General features: G+C 53.1%; 1 protein-coding gene, 1 long non-coding RNA gene and 1 pseudogene across 8 annotated transcripts in view; 1 reads left to right on the forward strand and 2 right to left on the reverse strand.

The window, feature by feature from the left end:
* Positions 1–94, reverse strand: part of LOC139604409 (acidic leucine-rich nuclear phosphoprotein 32 family member B-like) — a 47,070-nt gene extending 46,976 nt beyond the window's left edge. Inside the window, exon 1 of the transcript XR_011683959.1 lies at positions 4–94. The gene's annotated coding sequence lies outside the window, so the exon portion shown is untranslated. The remainder of the gene's footprint in view (positions 1–3) is intronic.
* A 3,943-nt stretch (positions 95–4,037) lies between these two features.
* Positions 4,038–8,628, reverse strand: LOC139604410 (uncharacterized). Of its 7 annotated transcripts, none has more exons than XR_011683968.1 (3): positions 8,592–8,628; positions 6,091–7,987; positions 4,038–5,855 (listed from the first exon to the last, which is right to left on the reverse strand). It is a non-coding gene; the product is annotated as an uncharacterized lncRNA (long non-coding RNA). The 7 variants fall into 7 exon arrangements; XR_011683966.1 differs by lacking the exon at positions 8,592–8,628 and having other exon boundaries at positions 6,091–6,463; positions 6,563–8,002; XR_011683970.1 differs by lacking the exon at positions 8,592–8,628 and having other exon boundaries at positions 6,091–6,189; positions 6,313–8,002.
* Positions 8,629–8,726: 98 nt separating this feature from the next.
* On the forward strand, positions 8,727–15,666 carry LOC139604408 (zinc finger protein 418-like; annotated as a pseudogene).
* The last annotated feature ends 193 nt before the right edge of the window (positions 15,667–15,859 follow it).

The raw sequence follows: 15,859 nt of genomic DNA on the forward strand, positions 1-15,859 counted from the left end.
CACCCGCTACTGCCGCCGCTCCACTGCCAGGGACACGCGGCTAGAACGAGTAGGGCCGGGCTGGCAAATGGACCCGCCCGCAGCCGCCTCCGTCTGCCCCGGCCCCAATCAGCGCCTTCCACCCACCGCAATGGGCATTTTGAACAATGCGCGTTTTCTGATTGGCTTTTGGCAGATATTCAAACGAATACTTTATGTGTTATGTTAGAAAGCGATGCTGTATTAGTTTTCTTAAGTAGTGTGTTAAATCTAGTTTTAGGTTGTAACAAAATGTTAAAATAGAAACTATGCTAGATACTTTTTTTTAAAAGAAAGGACTCACACCAGTCAGCAGCCACAGGATGCTTAAATCTTTCAAAGAGAATTTATTGCTCTCTTATCAGAAGAAACGAACTTCTTCCCGCCTCACTCGGGAAAAAGCCTGAAGATTCTGATGAAGCTGCTGACACTGACCAGACAGAATCCTGTGTTTGAATGGAATTTATGCATCATGTATGAGGTGTATGAATATGCAACAGGTTATTGTTTTTAAGGGTTAATCCTCTGTTAATGTTAGCAGGAAATGTTGTCCTTTATCGGGCCTATTTTGCCCAGAAAAAGGTACCCGGACATCCATAACTCTTTTCTTCTATTGTCTCATATTGTCCTAATCCAAATTGTCCAAATTATTATTACTCTAATTATATTGCTATTTTTATAACCATTTTATTATCATTCAACTTTTAAATATTTTAAAAACAAGTGCTTTGCGTTTTTCACACTTTTTAACACTAATTCCTACATTAAAAGCAGGCATAGCTTTATTTTGTCACTGGGATCACCCAGGCCCAGCTCTTTTGCTCCCCAGCTGGTACCTGTGTCACAGGGGAGCAGGGAGATGATGCTGCCCTCAGGAGCTGGGGCCCAGCGCCCAGGTGCAGGTGAGGTGCAGCAGTTCTTTTCAGGGATTCTCAAGGTGAAGAAAAAGGAAGTTTCTTTTCTGACTCTAACATTTATAGTTTTTTAAAAGTGACCTTGGATTGGAGGGTGAAAGTGCCACCTCTCCAATGACACTGGACAAACCAATAGTCTATTAAATTAATTTTCTTCTATAAAAGAATGCAAAACAAATCTCAGGAGCTCATTCCTTCCAGAAAGATTATTGATACTGCTCTAGAAGGCACCTGGGAACAGCAACTCAATCCTGCCCACGTTTTCCCAAAATCGCTCCCTCCAGCAGGAACAGCTGGGTACCATTGTCACTGCAGATATTCAAGCACCCGAAGCAGCTGCAGCTGTTCATGAGCAGCAGAGCAGATATTCCCTGTGCCATCACCTTTCCATAGGGATACAGAAGCTCTGATTCTGGCGTGCGTGATCCCAGCTGGTGAACTCCAGGGAAATCCACGCTGCTCATTGGAAAACCCACCTGAACTTTTCTTTTAAATGTGATGGAGAAATGTCTCTGCATCCGGGGGCTACTGTGGTGATAAATCACCTGAGGAGTGTTGGGGTGTGCAGGAACCCTGCAAGTAAGGGATCAATAATCTCTGGACACAAACTGGGCTGCTCACAAGAAATAATCCCTGGACAGAAGTTGGGCTGCTCAGGAAAAATAATCCCTAGACAGAAATTGGGCTGCTCACAAGAAATAATCCCTGGACAGAAGCTGGGCTGCTCAGGATCAATAATCCTTGGACAGAAGTTGGGCTGCTCAGGAATTGAACTCCCAGTCAGGAGTGCGACCTGTGGAGCAGAACCTGCAGTGCTGGGCAGGGAATGTTTAATAGCCCCAAACCCACACATGCTGTGGGCTTGAGGCTGGATTTAAAGCAGGGAGAACACCTGAAAATCTTCATTAAACGTTGGAAAAACATAAAGTTACAAATTAACTTTTACTTAACTACAGGGAGAAAAAGTTACAGAATCTTCAAATCCCTGAAGATTGGGAAAGACCTCCAAGCTCAGCGAGTCCAACCTTTGAGCAAACTCTCCTCATCACTCAGCCAGAGCCCTGAGGGCGATGTCTGGTCACTCCTTGGACACCTCCAGGGATGGGGACTCCACACCTCCCTGGGCAGCCTCTTCCAAGGCCTGACAACCCTTTCCATGAAGGAATTCTTCCTGATGTCCAATCTAAAAGGAATGGAGGGCGATGTCTGGTCACTCCTTGGACACCTCCAGGGATGGGGACTCCACACCTCCCTGGGCAGCCTCTTCCAAGGCCTGACAACCCTTTCCATGAAGGAATTCTTCCTTCTGTCCCTGTTCTCTGGGAGCACAGCCCGACCCTTCCCGGCTGTCCCCTCCTGTCAGGAGCTGTGCAGAGCCAGAAGGCCCCTCCTGGGTCTCCTTTTGTCCAGGCTGAGCCCCTTCCCAGCTCCCTCAGCTTCTCCTGCCCTGCTGCCTCGGCTCTGTTCCGTCCCTGGCCGTGCCATCCCAGTGAAAAAGCCGCGCTGGGAGCAAAGCCCGGGTGAGACCGCGGTCAGGTTTTTATCCGGCTGGTTTAACCCGAGCGGTGCCTGCCCAAGGCTTAACCCCTTTCTGCCGCATTAACCCAAACTCTCTGTGAGAACCCCGCGAGATAGAGAGACCCGGACCCACCGCGAGCCGTAATTTCACCCAGCAAAGGGGAAATTCCCAGGGAATTCCCAGGAAAATCAAAGCAGCCGAGTCCCCGTCATCCCCACAAAACAGGGCAGAGGAGGGGACCTCGGACTGCTCAGTTCGGGTGTGTGAAAAATGCGTATTTTATAATCGGCTTTTTGCAAAAATTCAAATGAGTACTATATGTGTTATGTCAGAAACTTATGCTGTATTAACTTTCTTAAGTAGTGTGTTAAATCTAGTTTTAGGTTATAATAAAATGTTAAAATAGAACTATGCTATGTGAGATACTTTTTTAAAGAGAGGACTCGCGGCGAGATAGCAGGCACAGGACACCTAAATTTTTCAGAGAAAGAGAATTTATTGCTCTCTTATCAGGAGAAACGAACTTCTTCCTGCCTCACTTAGCCCTGAAGAGACGCTGTCAGGATTCAGAGGAAGAAGCTGACACTGACCAGACAGAATCCTGTGTTTCAATGGAATTTATGCATCATGTATGAAGTGTATGAATATGCAACAGGCTGTTGTTTTTAAGGGTTAATCCTCTGTTAACTTGTGTCCCTTTTCGGGCTTATTTTGCTCGGAAAAAGGTGCCTCTAGGCAGCATAAGCCCGAAAAGGGACACAAGTTAACAGAGGATTAACCCTTAAAAACAACAGCCTGTTGCATATTCATACACTTCATACATGATGCATAAATTCCATTGAAACACAGGATTCTGTCTGGTCAGTGTCAGCTTCTTCCTCTGAATCCTGACAGCGTCTCTTCAGGGCTAAGTGAGGCAGGAAGAAGTTCGTTTCTCCTGATAAGAGAGCAATAAATTCTCTTTCTCTGAAAAATTTAGGTGTCCTGTGCCTGCTATCTCGCTGCGAGTACCTCATGGCTTTCTTTAAAAAATATTTCACATACATAGTTTCTATTTTAACGTTATGTTATAACCTAAACTGTGTTTAATACACTACTTAAAAATATTACAGTGTAACTTTCTAACATGACACATATAATATTCATTTGAATATTTGCAAAGAGCCAATCATAAAATACGCATTTTTCATACCATGGGTCTCCCTTGTCCATGGTCCCAACATCTCCAGGCTGCCGGGGTTCCCCCTATCCGGGCTCCCCGTTCCTGGCTCCCGGGTCCCCCTTATGGGGATGTCCGACCCCGCAGGCTGCAGAGGCTCCCCCAGATCCGGTGCCGCCCTCTCCGCTCTCCCAGTCCCCAGCCCGCCGGTCCCGGGCGATCCCCCCGTGGCTCCGGGCTGAGGATGCAGCGCCTGCCCCGGGCAGCCCAACCCCCCCAGGGAGGGTCCCACGCACCCCCGGCCCAGCACCGGGGCTCTGCCGGCACCAACACCAGGACCCCCAAAATTCTGCCGGGCCGGAGCCGCCGAGAGGCGCCCGGCCCTTGGCCCTGGTGTAGATACATATTGCAATATTGGCTTTGCGCAAATGTTAACATGGATTTTATATGGGCGGTCTTAAAATAACTTTGTTATAAAGATACAGTTTTGATTTCTGTAGTTAATTATAAGCTTAGACATAATAGTGAAATAGCTGATATAAGTGTGCTTGTGTTACAATGCCTGCTTGGCTGGGATAACATCCAATGAACATGGGATGAAGACACCTGGTACAGATGTGCCAGCCATCAGCACTCACCGTCTGAAGGCAGTGTGGGCTGTGGCCAAAACTGAAGATAATGATAAAAAAGGAACAAAACCACAACCACGGAATACACATGCTCTAAAACGGTGGAATCGAGGAGGAGCCACGCTAAACAGTTCTTGGAATATGGAAACCAGTTTGGGAAAAAAGTTTACTATGCATGAGTGTCTATGAATATGCAACAGGCTGATGGAAGGCAAAGATATTTAAGGGATATCCCGAAGATTACAGGGTAGTCTTGGTTCAGTGCCAAGTTGCACCCGGCCGTAATAACCTTTGCTCCACGGACCTTGTCTCCTCTTGTCCTTTATTAAACTCTTTGAATTTTCACAGGAGACTGAACGTGTTTCTCAGAGCCCCGAGCAGAGAGTTCTGCCCGGGTGCTCCGGGCAAAGGCGGCGGCGCTCGGCAGCGGCCCCAGCCCGCCCAGCCCCGGGAATTGCCCCGCACCGGGACAAAATCCTGCCCTGAAGGAGCCCTTGGAACGCCCGCCCGCGGCTCCTCCGTGCCCCAAAGCTGCCGGTGCTGCCCCGGTGCTGCCGCAGCTGCGGCTCTGGAGCAGGGGGGCTCTGCGGGACCCCGGGCTGGGCCCCCTCCCAGCCGTGCCCGCCCCGGGGCTGATGCTCGGCCCGGGCTCTCTCGCTGCTCCGGCTCCCGCACAGCCCCGCTCTGAGCGGGCACCGAGCGCCCAGCGCCGCAGGGCCCCGAGCCCCTGCCCGGCCCAGGGTCAGTGTCCATCGCTCCGGCCACTGCCCGGCCCCGGCACAACCTGCAGCTCCCAGCGCAGCTCCCTCCAGCCGGGCACTGCGGGCTCCCGCCGGGCACAACATTCCGTTCATGGCATCTCTGGTGTCTCTGCTCACACGGGCACAGCCAGCTGCTGCTGAGGCAATCCCAGCTCCCGCTGAAGGCTTCCCACACAAACTGCTGCCTTCAGCTCTCACACACCATCAAGGAATCCAAGAGCAAAGCTGAAATCTGATTAGAGAATCTTGCAAAATCACATCCCAGAACATTCTGTTATAAAATCACAAACGTTAACAGAAGCTGAGAAAGTCAACAACCTTAGAAAACAAGCTTCCAGCACGGGGACTAGAAGAGCTCAGGCAATGCATTTGACTGGAATGAGCCATTCTCTTTCTGACAGGTGAGCAATGCCATGGAATTTCCCAAACCAGGGAAACAGGGAGCCCTGGCAGCAGCAGCTTCACACACAGCAATGACAAAGAACAGGGCAGGGCAAGAGGCTGACAAAATTATAACTTCTACTTGCAATTAAGAACTTTTCTTTTGAGTTCTACTATAGCCACTACTTATAGAGTCAAAAATACTAAAAATATTAGTAGTCATAAAAATAATAATGTTAATAGCAATAATAGTGACAATAGCAAAAAGAAGAATTAATAATGGTAATAAAAACCCTACCATGCTTATACTTGGTTTGCATGGCCAGGTTTTGGTAAGGGGAGCTCGAGGAGCACCTTCTGTGAGAGGCTGCTGGAAGCAGCTGCTCCTCTGTGTCCCACAGAGTCAATTCCAGCCAGCTCCAGGATGCACCGGCCGCTGGCCAAGGCTGGGCCAGTTGGAAATGGTGGTAACACCTTTGGGGCAAGAGATTTAAGAAAATGGGTGATGGTGTAGGTGTAACTGTGAGCAGGGAAGAGCAGGGTGAGAACACGTGAGAGGAGCAACTCTGCACACCCCAGGGCAGGGCAGGAGGAGGGGCAGGAGCTGCTCCAGGGGCTGGAGCTGATTGCCCTGAGATTCCCTGGGCAGCCCCTGGGGAGGCAGCTGGGCCCCTGCAGCCCATGGAGGGCCCGGAGAGCAGAGATGCACCTGTAGCGCCTGGAGGAGCCCGTGCTGGAGCAGGGGGTGCCTGAGCAGGGGCTGGGACCCCATGAGAAACCTGTGCTGGAGCAGGGACCTGGCAGGGACCTGCAAAGCCGTGGAGAGAGGAGCCCACGCTGGAGCAGGGTCCTGGCAGGACTTGTGAGCCCATGGGAGAGTGAGGCAGCTGCAGCAGTTTGTGAAGAGCTGCTGTCCGTGAGATGAACTCACCCTGCAGAAGTTCATGGAGAAGTGTCTCAGGAGGGACCCCTGGCACAGCAGGGGAACGACTCCTCTCCCCGAGCAGCAGAGAAACAACGGGTGATGAACGGAGCAGAGCCCCCAGTGCCTGTCTGCCTGCACCACTGGGGGAGGAGCAGAGCTGGGAAGGAGGGAGGAACAGGCAGAAGGTGTTTGTTAAGCTTTATTTTACTTCTCACTATCCTGCCCTGATCTGGATAGAAATAAATACAATTAATACCTGTAATTTCAAAAATGTTTTGCCTATGATGGCATTTGCTGAATGATCTGTCCCAGTCCTTAACTCAAGCCATGAAGCCTTCATTCTGTTTTTTCTCCTGTCCATCTCTGGAGGGGAGTGAGAGAGCAGCTTTGGTGGGTGCCTGGCATCCAGGCAGGGCCAAATGGCTACATGTTTCTCTTTTCTTTTTACCCTTTTTCTTTCCTTTCCTTTCCTTTCTCCTTTCCTTTCTCCTTTCCTTTCTCCTTTCCTTTCTCCTTTCCTTTCCTTTCTCCTTTCCTTTCCTTTCTCCTTTCCTTTCCTTTCTCCTTTCCTTTCCTTTCTCCTTTCCTTTCCTTTCCTTTCCTTTCCTTTCCTTTCCTTTCCTTTCCGCTTTCCTTTCCTTTCTCCTTTCCTTTCCGCTTTCCTTTCCTTTCTCCTTTCCTTTCCTTTCTCCTTTCCTTTCTCCTTTCCCTCTCTCATTCTTTCTTTCCTATTCTTTTGTTCTTTCCAGAGGTCACAGTGCAGAGCTTGAGTGGGGCTTTGATGGAGGGAGTGGAGGTGGCAGGGAGTAGCGGGGACAGGAGGCACAGGGCTGTGGCACAGGCACCTGAGGGGCCCTGGCAGCTGGCAGGGGGCAAGGCCTGTCCCCCTGGGCCAGCAGCAGCCCCGTGCCCTGCCCAAGGCGCTGCCAGCAGGGGCTGGGCCCCAGAGGCAGGGGCAGAGCCCAGCCCCGGGGGCGGCGTTTGTGCCCCGAGCCCCGTCCAGCCCAGCTTGCCCCGAGTGCGCAGTGAGTGCTGGCATGGCTACCCTGGACAGCGTGGCCTGCTGGGGACACTGAGAGCTGCCCCGCTGTGACCCTGCCCGGGGCACTGCACAGGCACCAACCCAACCCCAGCCAGCAGCACCCCTGGGCATGGCCCAGGCACTGGAGAGCATCACAGCCAGCCCTGCTGCTGCTGGGGATGTCCCAGGCACCAGAGCCCATCCCAGCCCCGCTGCTGCTGGGGATGTCCCAGGCACCAGAGCCCATCCCAGCCCCGCTGCTGCTGGGGATGTCCCAGGCACCAGAGCCCATCCCAGCCCTGCTGCTGGGGATGTCCCAGGCACCAGAGCCCATCCCAGCCCTGTTCCTGGGATGTCACAGCCCCTACAAGTGCACCAGGTGTGGGAAGAGCTTCTCCCAGAGGTCAGCCTTGACCCAACACCAACGCAGCCAGCACTGAGGGAAGCCCTGCCAGTGCCCCCAGTGTGGGAAGAGCTCCGTGCGCTGCTCCAGCTCCATCCCCACGGGAGGATCCGCGCTGGATGATCCCCAGTGACCCCGGTGGGCAGAGCCCCGGTGATCTGTGGTGCTGGTGATCCCTGGTGGGAAGACACCTGGCTGAGGGCTCCACATTCTCCTGGCTCCTCATGGCCTGGATCTTCTTTTCACATTTCTTCATTCTTTCCAAACACCCAAAACCGGGGTAAAAATAAAGATGTTGAACTAAGATGGGGCTAGAGAAGTGGGGGGCTGTTCCAGAGGTGTGGGGGATGCTGGGTCCGAGGGAGCTGAGAGTTCCCGGGAAGGACTTGGGGCTTGCTCAGGGCTTTGGGGACACGAGGCCAAGTGGCTCCGGGTGCTTTGGAAGATGCTGGTGGAGATTCTGGGGCTGCTGATCAAGGACCTCCTGGCCTGGAACTGTCCCTGTGTCCCCTTGTCCCGCTTCTTGGTGTCCCCTGTAGCGGATACCCCCCTCCCTGCTGTCACTCCCCTTTCTTCCGCCCATTCCCGTGTCACCCCACTCCCAGTCCCGTCCTGCTCCATTCCCAGTATGGATCTCATTCCCCATTCCCATTCCTTGTCCCCATTCCCGGTCCCCATTCCCTGTCCTCATTCCCATTCCCTGTCCTCATTCCCATTCCCTGTCCCCATTCCCAGTCCCAGTCCCGGTCCCGGTCCCGGTCCTCATTCCCCATTCCCATTCCCTGTCCCCATTCCTATTCCCCATTCCCCACCCCCATTCCCCATTCCCCACCCCCATTCCCTGTCCCCCTTCCCGGCTACCTCTCCCCGGACGCCGCCGCCATCGCTCCGGCCCCCCCCGGCCCTCACGTGACCGTGCAAACCCCGCCCTTCTCCCGCCCACCAATCCCAGCGCGCGATCGCTCCATGATTTGCATAACCACGCCCTTGCCTTCGGCCCCGCCCCCGCCGGCTGCACCGCGTCCGGGCGCTGTTTGCTCCCAGTAAGAGCGGGACCGGCAGGGAGAGCGCTCCCAGTTCCCGCCCGCTGCTCTCACCATCGTTCCCAGTGTTCCCAGTATCGCTCCCAGTGCCGGGCGTGGCGGGGCCGCTTTGGAACCCCCCCCAGGGCAGAGCGCGGCTGCTTTTGGGTGCCGGCACTGCCCGGGCCGGGCTGGGAGCGGAGGAGGAGCGGGAGGGAGAGGAGGGACAGAGGAGGAGGAAAAGGAAAGGGAAAGAGAGAGAGAGGAGCGGGAAGAAGAGGAGGGCCAGAGGAGGAGGAAGAGGAGCAGCGGGAGGAGGAGCCACAGCACCAACCCCACGCGGTTCCCCCGCTCGGGCCGCGGCTGCCCCGGTTCCGCCCCCTCCGGAAGCCGCAGGTGAGCGGGGAGGGGGAGTCGCCCCAAATCCATGGCGGGGGGGTCTCCACAGGGATTTTTGTCGGGGCGGGGATGTTTGGATCTTGCAGGAGCCCAAAGCCGACCCGGAAATGGCCCTGCAGGGATCTTGGGGGGTCCCACGGGGCGCTGGCCCGGTACCGGCAGGGAGGGGGCGATCCCGGCTTTGGGGATCCCCGGGAGAGCCGGGGGGAACGCGGGAGCCCCGGAGTGGGGAGAGCCCTGGAGTGGGGCGATCCCGGTGCAGAGGGACCTCCGGCAGCCTGGAGGGGTGGGGGAGGCTGGGGATTAGCGGGGTCCGGGCTCCCCGAGGCTGAAAGGGGCGCTGACTTCTCCAGCTGCACTTGGGCACTGGGATCATCAAACCCAACACGCTCAGCCCTTGTTTTGCCCTCCCAAAACAGGATTTCCCATTCCCAAACCTTGGCCTGTGGGATCTCAGCACATCGTTCCCGATGTCCAGAGATGCCAGGAGAACCCTTGGGGGTCTCGAAAATCCTGGAATGTTGCCAAGAGTGTTTGGTGGTTTGATTTTGATCCATCCACAGAAGTAACAAGAGTTTGAGGACAAGAGAATCACTTTAGAGTAAAAGGTGTAAAAGAGACACATTTAGAGGGTGAGATATAGACTTTAAGGTTTTTGGTACAGGGGGGTTATGGAGACAAGATGGAGGGATCAGGGCGTGTCTCGTCCTTCTTCTTTCTTCTTCTTGTCCTCCATCTCCTGTGATGATGTTGGCACTTGGGGATTGGTTTATGGTGAAGGTGCACTTGCTAACATGGGTGAAAAGCATTGGGAAATAAAGGTAAATATTGTGTACGTAGATTTTAGTATAAAAAGACATGACCGCCCCGTGGGTGGTCAGAGAGTGCCTGTGACTGCTTGCAGATCAGACCTCTGTTGGGCAGACAGAAAAATTTTGTAGATAAGAAATAATAAACAACCTGAAGACCGAAAAGCTGAAGAGTCCAGACTCGTCCTTTGCATCGCGTGCCACCCAAGAACCACTCTACCCGTGTCGGGGCAGAGACAGACAGCCGGACCCGACATTGGCCAGGTGGAGGAAGAGGCTGCGAGGAGGAAAAAGATGTCCCAGAACACCTAGACAGGTGAGGAGGAAGTCAGTGCCCTTTTCCCCCTCTCTCCTGCTCCATCTCCCAGCCCAGCACGGCCCCCGGCTGCAGGACAGCCCCACTGCTGATGCTGTCCAGCCAGGGATGCACTGGGGAGATCTCCTTCCCCTTCCCTGTGGCATGGAGGAAAATCCCATCCTCTCCTTGTCCTTCCTCCCCCAGGGAAGGAGCTGAGGATGGAGAGCAGGGAGGACAAATCCCCACAGCAGAACCTCGTGGCAGAGGCTGTTTTGAGCAGCTCCAGGGCACAGGAATCCAACGGGGAGGAAAAGTCCCGAAGATCCTGCACAAGGAGGGGATGCAAACGCAGATCATGGGGATCCTAGGAGGAAAGACCCACCTTGGGTTGGGAAGGTGACCACAGCTGGAAGTTGGGGGTCCCTGAGTGTTGTATTGCACTAAATAGTTTATTTAGTAGTTGTTCTGCACTGGGTAACGGGAATTTTGTACTGAGTGTAGTCTGTCATGTAGATTATTCCCCCTTCCTCATCACATGGTTTCTCCCCATGCACTCCTTTCTACACACCTGGTGGTCTGCCCCATGGATACCCCTCCCCTCGCTCCTCCCCAGTGGCATCCCATTGGCCACGGTCCTCTTTCCCCGCCCCCTTTCTCCTGGGGGATAAAACCCCACTGCAGGTAAAGATTTGGCCTCTTTTGCCACCTGGGTGGTCGCTGCGGCCAGCAGTGTCCCATCACAAGCCAATAAACAGGATACTTGTCCCCATGTGGTGGAAGAGCGCTTCTTGTCTTTAATCTTCAGTCCATGCAGGTCTGTGTGGGCTTGGGTTCCAGCTAGCCAGATTGGACCTATACAAAGCCCAGAGAACTGCAGATTACGGCACCTGAGCAGCTTCAGGATGGGGAGAAGCCACACAAGTGCTCGGAATGTGGGAAGAGCTTCAGGTGGAGATCATCCCTGATCAACCATTGGAGAATCCACTCAGAGGAATGGCCCTACGAGTGTGGGCAGTGTGGGAAGACCTTCAGGTGGAGCTCCTGCCTGAACTCCCACATGGGAATCCACACCAGGGAGAGGCCCTATGAGTGTGGGCAGTGTGGGAAGAGCTTCAGCCACAATTCCAACCTGATCTGCCACCAGTGCGTCCACACCGGGAGAGGCCCTACCAATGTCCTGAGTGTGGGAAGAGCTTCAGAGCCAGATCCAGCCTGATTTTCCACCAGAGGAGCCACACGGGGAACGGCCCTACGAGTGTGATAAATGCAGCAAGAGGTTTCAGATCAGCTCCAATCTCCTCCATCACCAGCGCACTCACACAGAGGAGAGGCCCTTCCACTGCCCCGACTGCAGAAAGGGCTTCAGGGACAAGTGCAGCCTCCTCAGGCTCATCCACTCCAGGGAGAGGCCCTACGAGTGTCCCAGGTGTGGGAAGACCTTCAGTTTGAGGTCCAACCACCAGAGCAGCCATACGAAGGAACAACCCTACGAGTGTGGGGAATGTGGGAAGAGCTTCGCCTACAACTCCAGCCTGATCCACCACCACAAGATTCACACTGGGGAGAGGCCCTACGAGTGTGATAAATGCAGGAAGAGGTTTAAGACCACCTCCAATCTCCTCCATCACCAGCGCACTCACACAGAGGAGAGGCCCTTCCGCTGCCCCGACTGCAAGAAGGGCTTCAGGGAGAACTCCACCCTCATCAGGCGCCAGCACATCCACACTGGAGAGAGGCCCTACGAGTGTCCCCAGTGTGGGAAGAGCTTCAAGACCAGCTATGAAGTGTCTGCCTACCAGAGGAGCCACAGGGGGGAACGGCCCTACGAGTGTGGGAAGAGCTTCAGGACGAGCTCCCACCTAAATGCCCACCAGCGCATCCACAGCGGGGAGAGGCCCTATGAGTGTGCCTGGTGTGGGAAGAGCTTTTCCTAGAGGTCAGCCTTGACCCAGCACAAACACAGTCAGCACTGAGGGAAGCTGTGGGAGTGCTCCCAGGGCGGGAAGAGCTTTGTGTGCTGCTCCAGCTCCACAGCTCCATCCCTCATTGGAGGATCAGCACTGGATGATCCCCAGTGACCCCGTTGGGCAGAGCCCTGGTGATCCGTGGTGCTGCTGATTTGTGTTAGGAAGACACCTAGCTGGCTCCTGGCTCCCTATGAGCACCTGGACACATCCACAGACCAACATCAGAAATCCATTGTGGAGAGCTGTTGCCCTGACTTTTGAAGATTTTTCTAAGCCTTCTGATGTTTACATTCTTGTAGCAAACTTTCTCACACACTTCCTGTAAATAACTTATTGTTTTGCATTCTTTTATGGAGGAGAAGAAATTTGATGGACTGTTGGTTTGCCATTGGAGAGGTGGCACTGTCACCCTCCAATCCACTGTCATTTTTGGAAAACTATACATGTTGGAGTCAGAAAATAAACTTCCCTTTTTTCACCTTGAGAACAGTGGTATGTGCACTTATGTTGTTTCATGTCCTATAGAACATCGAGCATATTTGTCGACTTCTGACCCCAGAAAAATCTCACTTCTTGCGTCTTCCTGGTGGCATCAAGTAACACTGGATGGCCTTGGAGGTCTTCTCCAATACAAATCCATCATTTTAATTCTCTCTGCCCCACAGGCATCTTCCACAACCAAGTCAGGTCAGACTGGGGCAAAACCCATGATTTTGGAGACAGTGGGGTGGAAACCCCTCCAAAAAAGGTTCTTCCCACCCACCCAAGCACGTTGGATGCTCTTCTGGCAGGGACACATAAATCCTTTTGATTTTGCCTTCAAACACAAAGGTTTCTGTTCATACCTTTGAAAGCCCTGAAATTGGGGTAAAAATACAGACATTGAACTAAGGCTTGGTTGGGCACACATGGGGACACAACCCTGGGTGGGGACCTGAGTTGGAAGTGGCCATGGACAGGGACATGGGGGGACACAGCCATGGATGGTGACATGGGAGGACATGAACATGGATGGGGACATGAACTGGGACAGCATCAAGGCCACCACCTGTGCCACCACAGTGCCACCAGCACCTTCATCTCAGCCATAGCGCTGCCTGATGCAGTTGCTGCCACCATGTCCCCCCTGCCACCATTGTGGTGTCCCAGCCAAATGTCACCACCCACCAGGGCAGGATGGGGACTTGTTCAGCTGGTGACAAGTGGCCCAGGAGAGAGTGACAGCCACCAGGGTGTCCCAGGGCCACCACGCTCAGGGGATCCCAACCGCCCCTGGGGACAGGGCAAGGGTCAGTGTCACCCACAGGGGCCATGTGGGCCCATGCTGGGTGTCACTGGAGGCATCCTGGTGGCAGCGTCCCCACAGGTGTGGTGACATTGTCCCCTGGTGTGTGTCCTAGTGGCATCATATCCCTTACATGTTGATGACCCAAGTTACATCATCCTTGATCTCCTCCCCAGTTCTAGAATGTTCCCCACTCCCACTTTCCTATTGGTTCCCATTCCCTGCAGCTCCTCCCCTGAATCCCAGTTGGTTGTTGCCCTTTTGTCCCGCCTTTGCACCACCCTTGTTCCCTCTGCCCATTGGCCCTCAGGCCCAAAGTGCGGTGGTGTTTGCAGGGTTCCCAGGACGAAGGAAGAGACGAGAATCTTGACTGCATGTTTCAGAAGGCTGATTTATTATTTATGATATATATTTTCTTAAAAGAAAATGATATATTAAAACTATACTAAAAGAATTGAAGAGAAGATTTCATCAGAAGGCAACCAGGGGCCAATCTGGGCAGCTGATGAGTGGAAAGACATTGCTACTTGGGTGGAGAAGCTACCTGTGAAAGTCTGTGATGTAGATGTCCATGTTCTCAAGAACTGGGCTAATGAGGAACACCAAAACAATGAACAGATAGGTAAGGCTGCAAAGATAGAGGTGTCAAAGACAGACTTAGATTGGCAACATAAGTGGGAGTTGTTCCTAGCTCGATGGGCCCATGATGCCTCAGGCCATCAGGGTAGTGATGCCACCTATAAGCAAGCATGAGACCGAGGGGTGGATCTAACCATGGAGAGTATTTCCCAGGTTATCCATGACTGTGAGACGTGTACTGCCATCAAACAGGCCAAGCAGGTGGAAGCCCCTGTGGTATGGTGGGCAATGGTCCAAAGTATGGGGAGGCCTGGCAGATTGACTCCATCACACTGCCCCAGACATGACAAGGCAAGTGCTACATGCTGACCATGGTGGAAGCCGCCATTGGATGGCTGGAGACCTACCCCGTGCCTCACGCCACTGCCCAGAACACCATCCTGGGCCTGGAAAAACAAATCCTGTGGAGACATGGCACCCCTGAGAGAACTGAGTTGGACAACGGGACCCATTTCAAGAATGGCCTTATAAACACCTGGGCCAGAGAACATGGTATTGAATGGATATACCATATCCCCTCTCATGCACCAGCTGCCAGGAATGTTGAACAGTGTAACAGACTACTTAAGACTACCCTGAAGGCACTTGGCAAGGACGCCTTCAGAAATTGGGAAATGAACTTAGCAAAAGCCACCTGGATGGTCAACACCAGAGGGTCCATCAATCGAGCTGGTCCTGCCCAGTCTGAACCCCTGCACAGAGTGGATGGGGATAAAGTACCTGTTGTACACATGAAAGGTATTTTAGGAAAGACTGTTTGGATTAGTCCCACCTCTGGCAAAGGCAAACCCATCCATGGGACTGTTTTTGCTCAAGGACCTGGTTACACTTGGTGGGTAATGCAGAAAGATGCCTGTTGTGTACCACAGGGAAACCCAGTCCTAAGTGAGAACTGCGTGTAAGGTTTCATTGTGATGCAGGTGGAAATAGAATAAGGGGTGGATAATGTCCTGGATTGCAAGATAAGTGTCTATTCTATTTGCCATCTGTTAGAGGTGTGACAATTATCTTCTGTTAATTGGGCATGTTTCTTTATCTCTTCCACAAACCCATCCTCCCTCTGGGAAATATCTCCTGTAAATGGGCCATTGACTCTCACTGCAGGACTGATAAAAATTACATCATCCCATTGGGAAATGCTCCGCTCAGGGGGAGGAGCCAAGCATTCCTTCCTGGATATAATCTGAGATTTTAGGACACCAGGGCAGCCTTCTTCACTGGATTCCCAGAGGAGCAGCAGTCTTCTCCACTGGATTCCTGCAGGAAAACCAGGTCCATCAACACCACCAGTGGACCATGAGAGGAAAACTACACCCTTCTACAGGATTGCTGCTTCAACAGAACCACACCTGTCACTGCAGGAGGACTGCAGCCACCATTTAATGGTACTGCTGCCAACACTCTGATCCACAGGGTGTCAGGTTGTATTCTGACTCTATCAGTGTTGTTTTGTATTACTGCATTTTTTTATATATTTTTATTTTTTCTAATAAAGAACAGTTATTCCTACTCCCACATCTTTGCCTGAGAGCCCCTTAATTTCAAAATCGTAACAATTTGGAGGTAGGGGGTTTACATTTTCCATTTCAGGGGAGGCTCCTGCCTTCCTTGGCAGACACCTGTCTTTTCAAACCAAGACACAGGCCTTGGCAGCAGTGGACACCACCACTGCCTCCTTCACCACCCTAAGAGGAGAGCCAGGGGCCAGGG

Source organism: Agelaius tricolor, unplaced genomic scaffold (genome assembly GCF_023055355.1).
Source record: "Agelaius tricolor isolate 1412-34295 unplaced genomic scaffold, bAgeTri1.0.p SCAF_50, whole genome shotgun sequence".
In the NCBI taxonomy this organism is placed as follows: Eukaryota; Metazoa; Chordata; class Aves; order Passeriformes; family Icteridae; genus Agelaius; species Agelaius tricolor.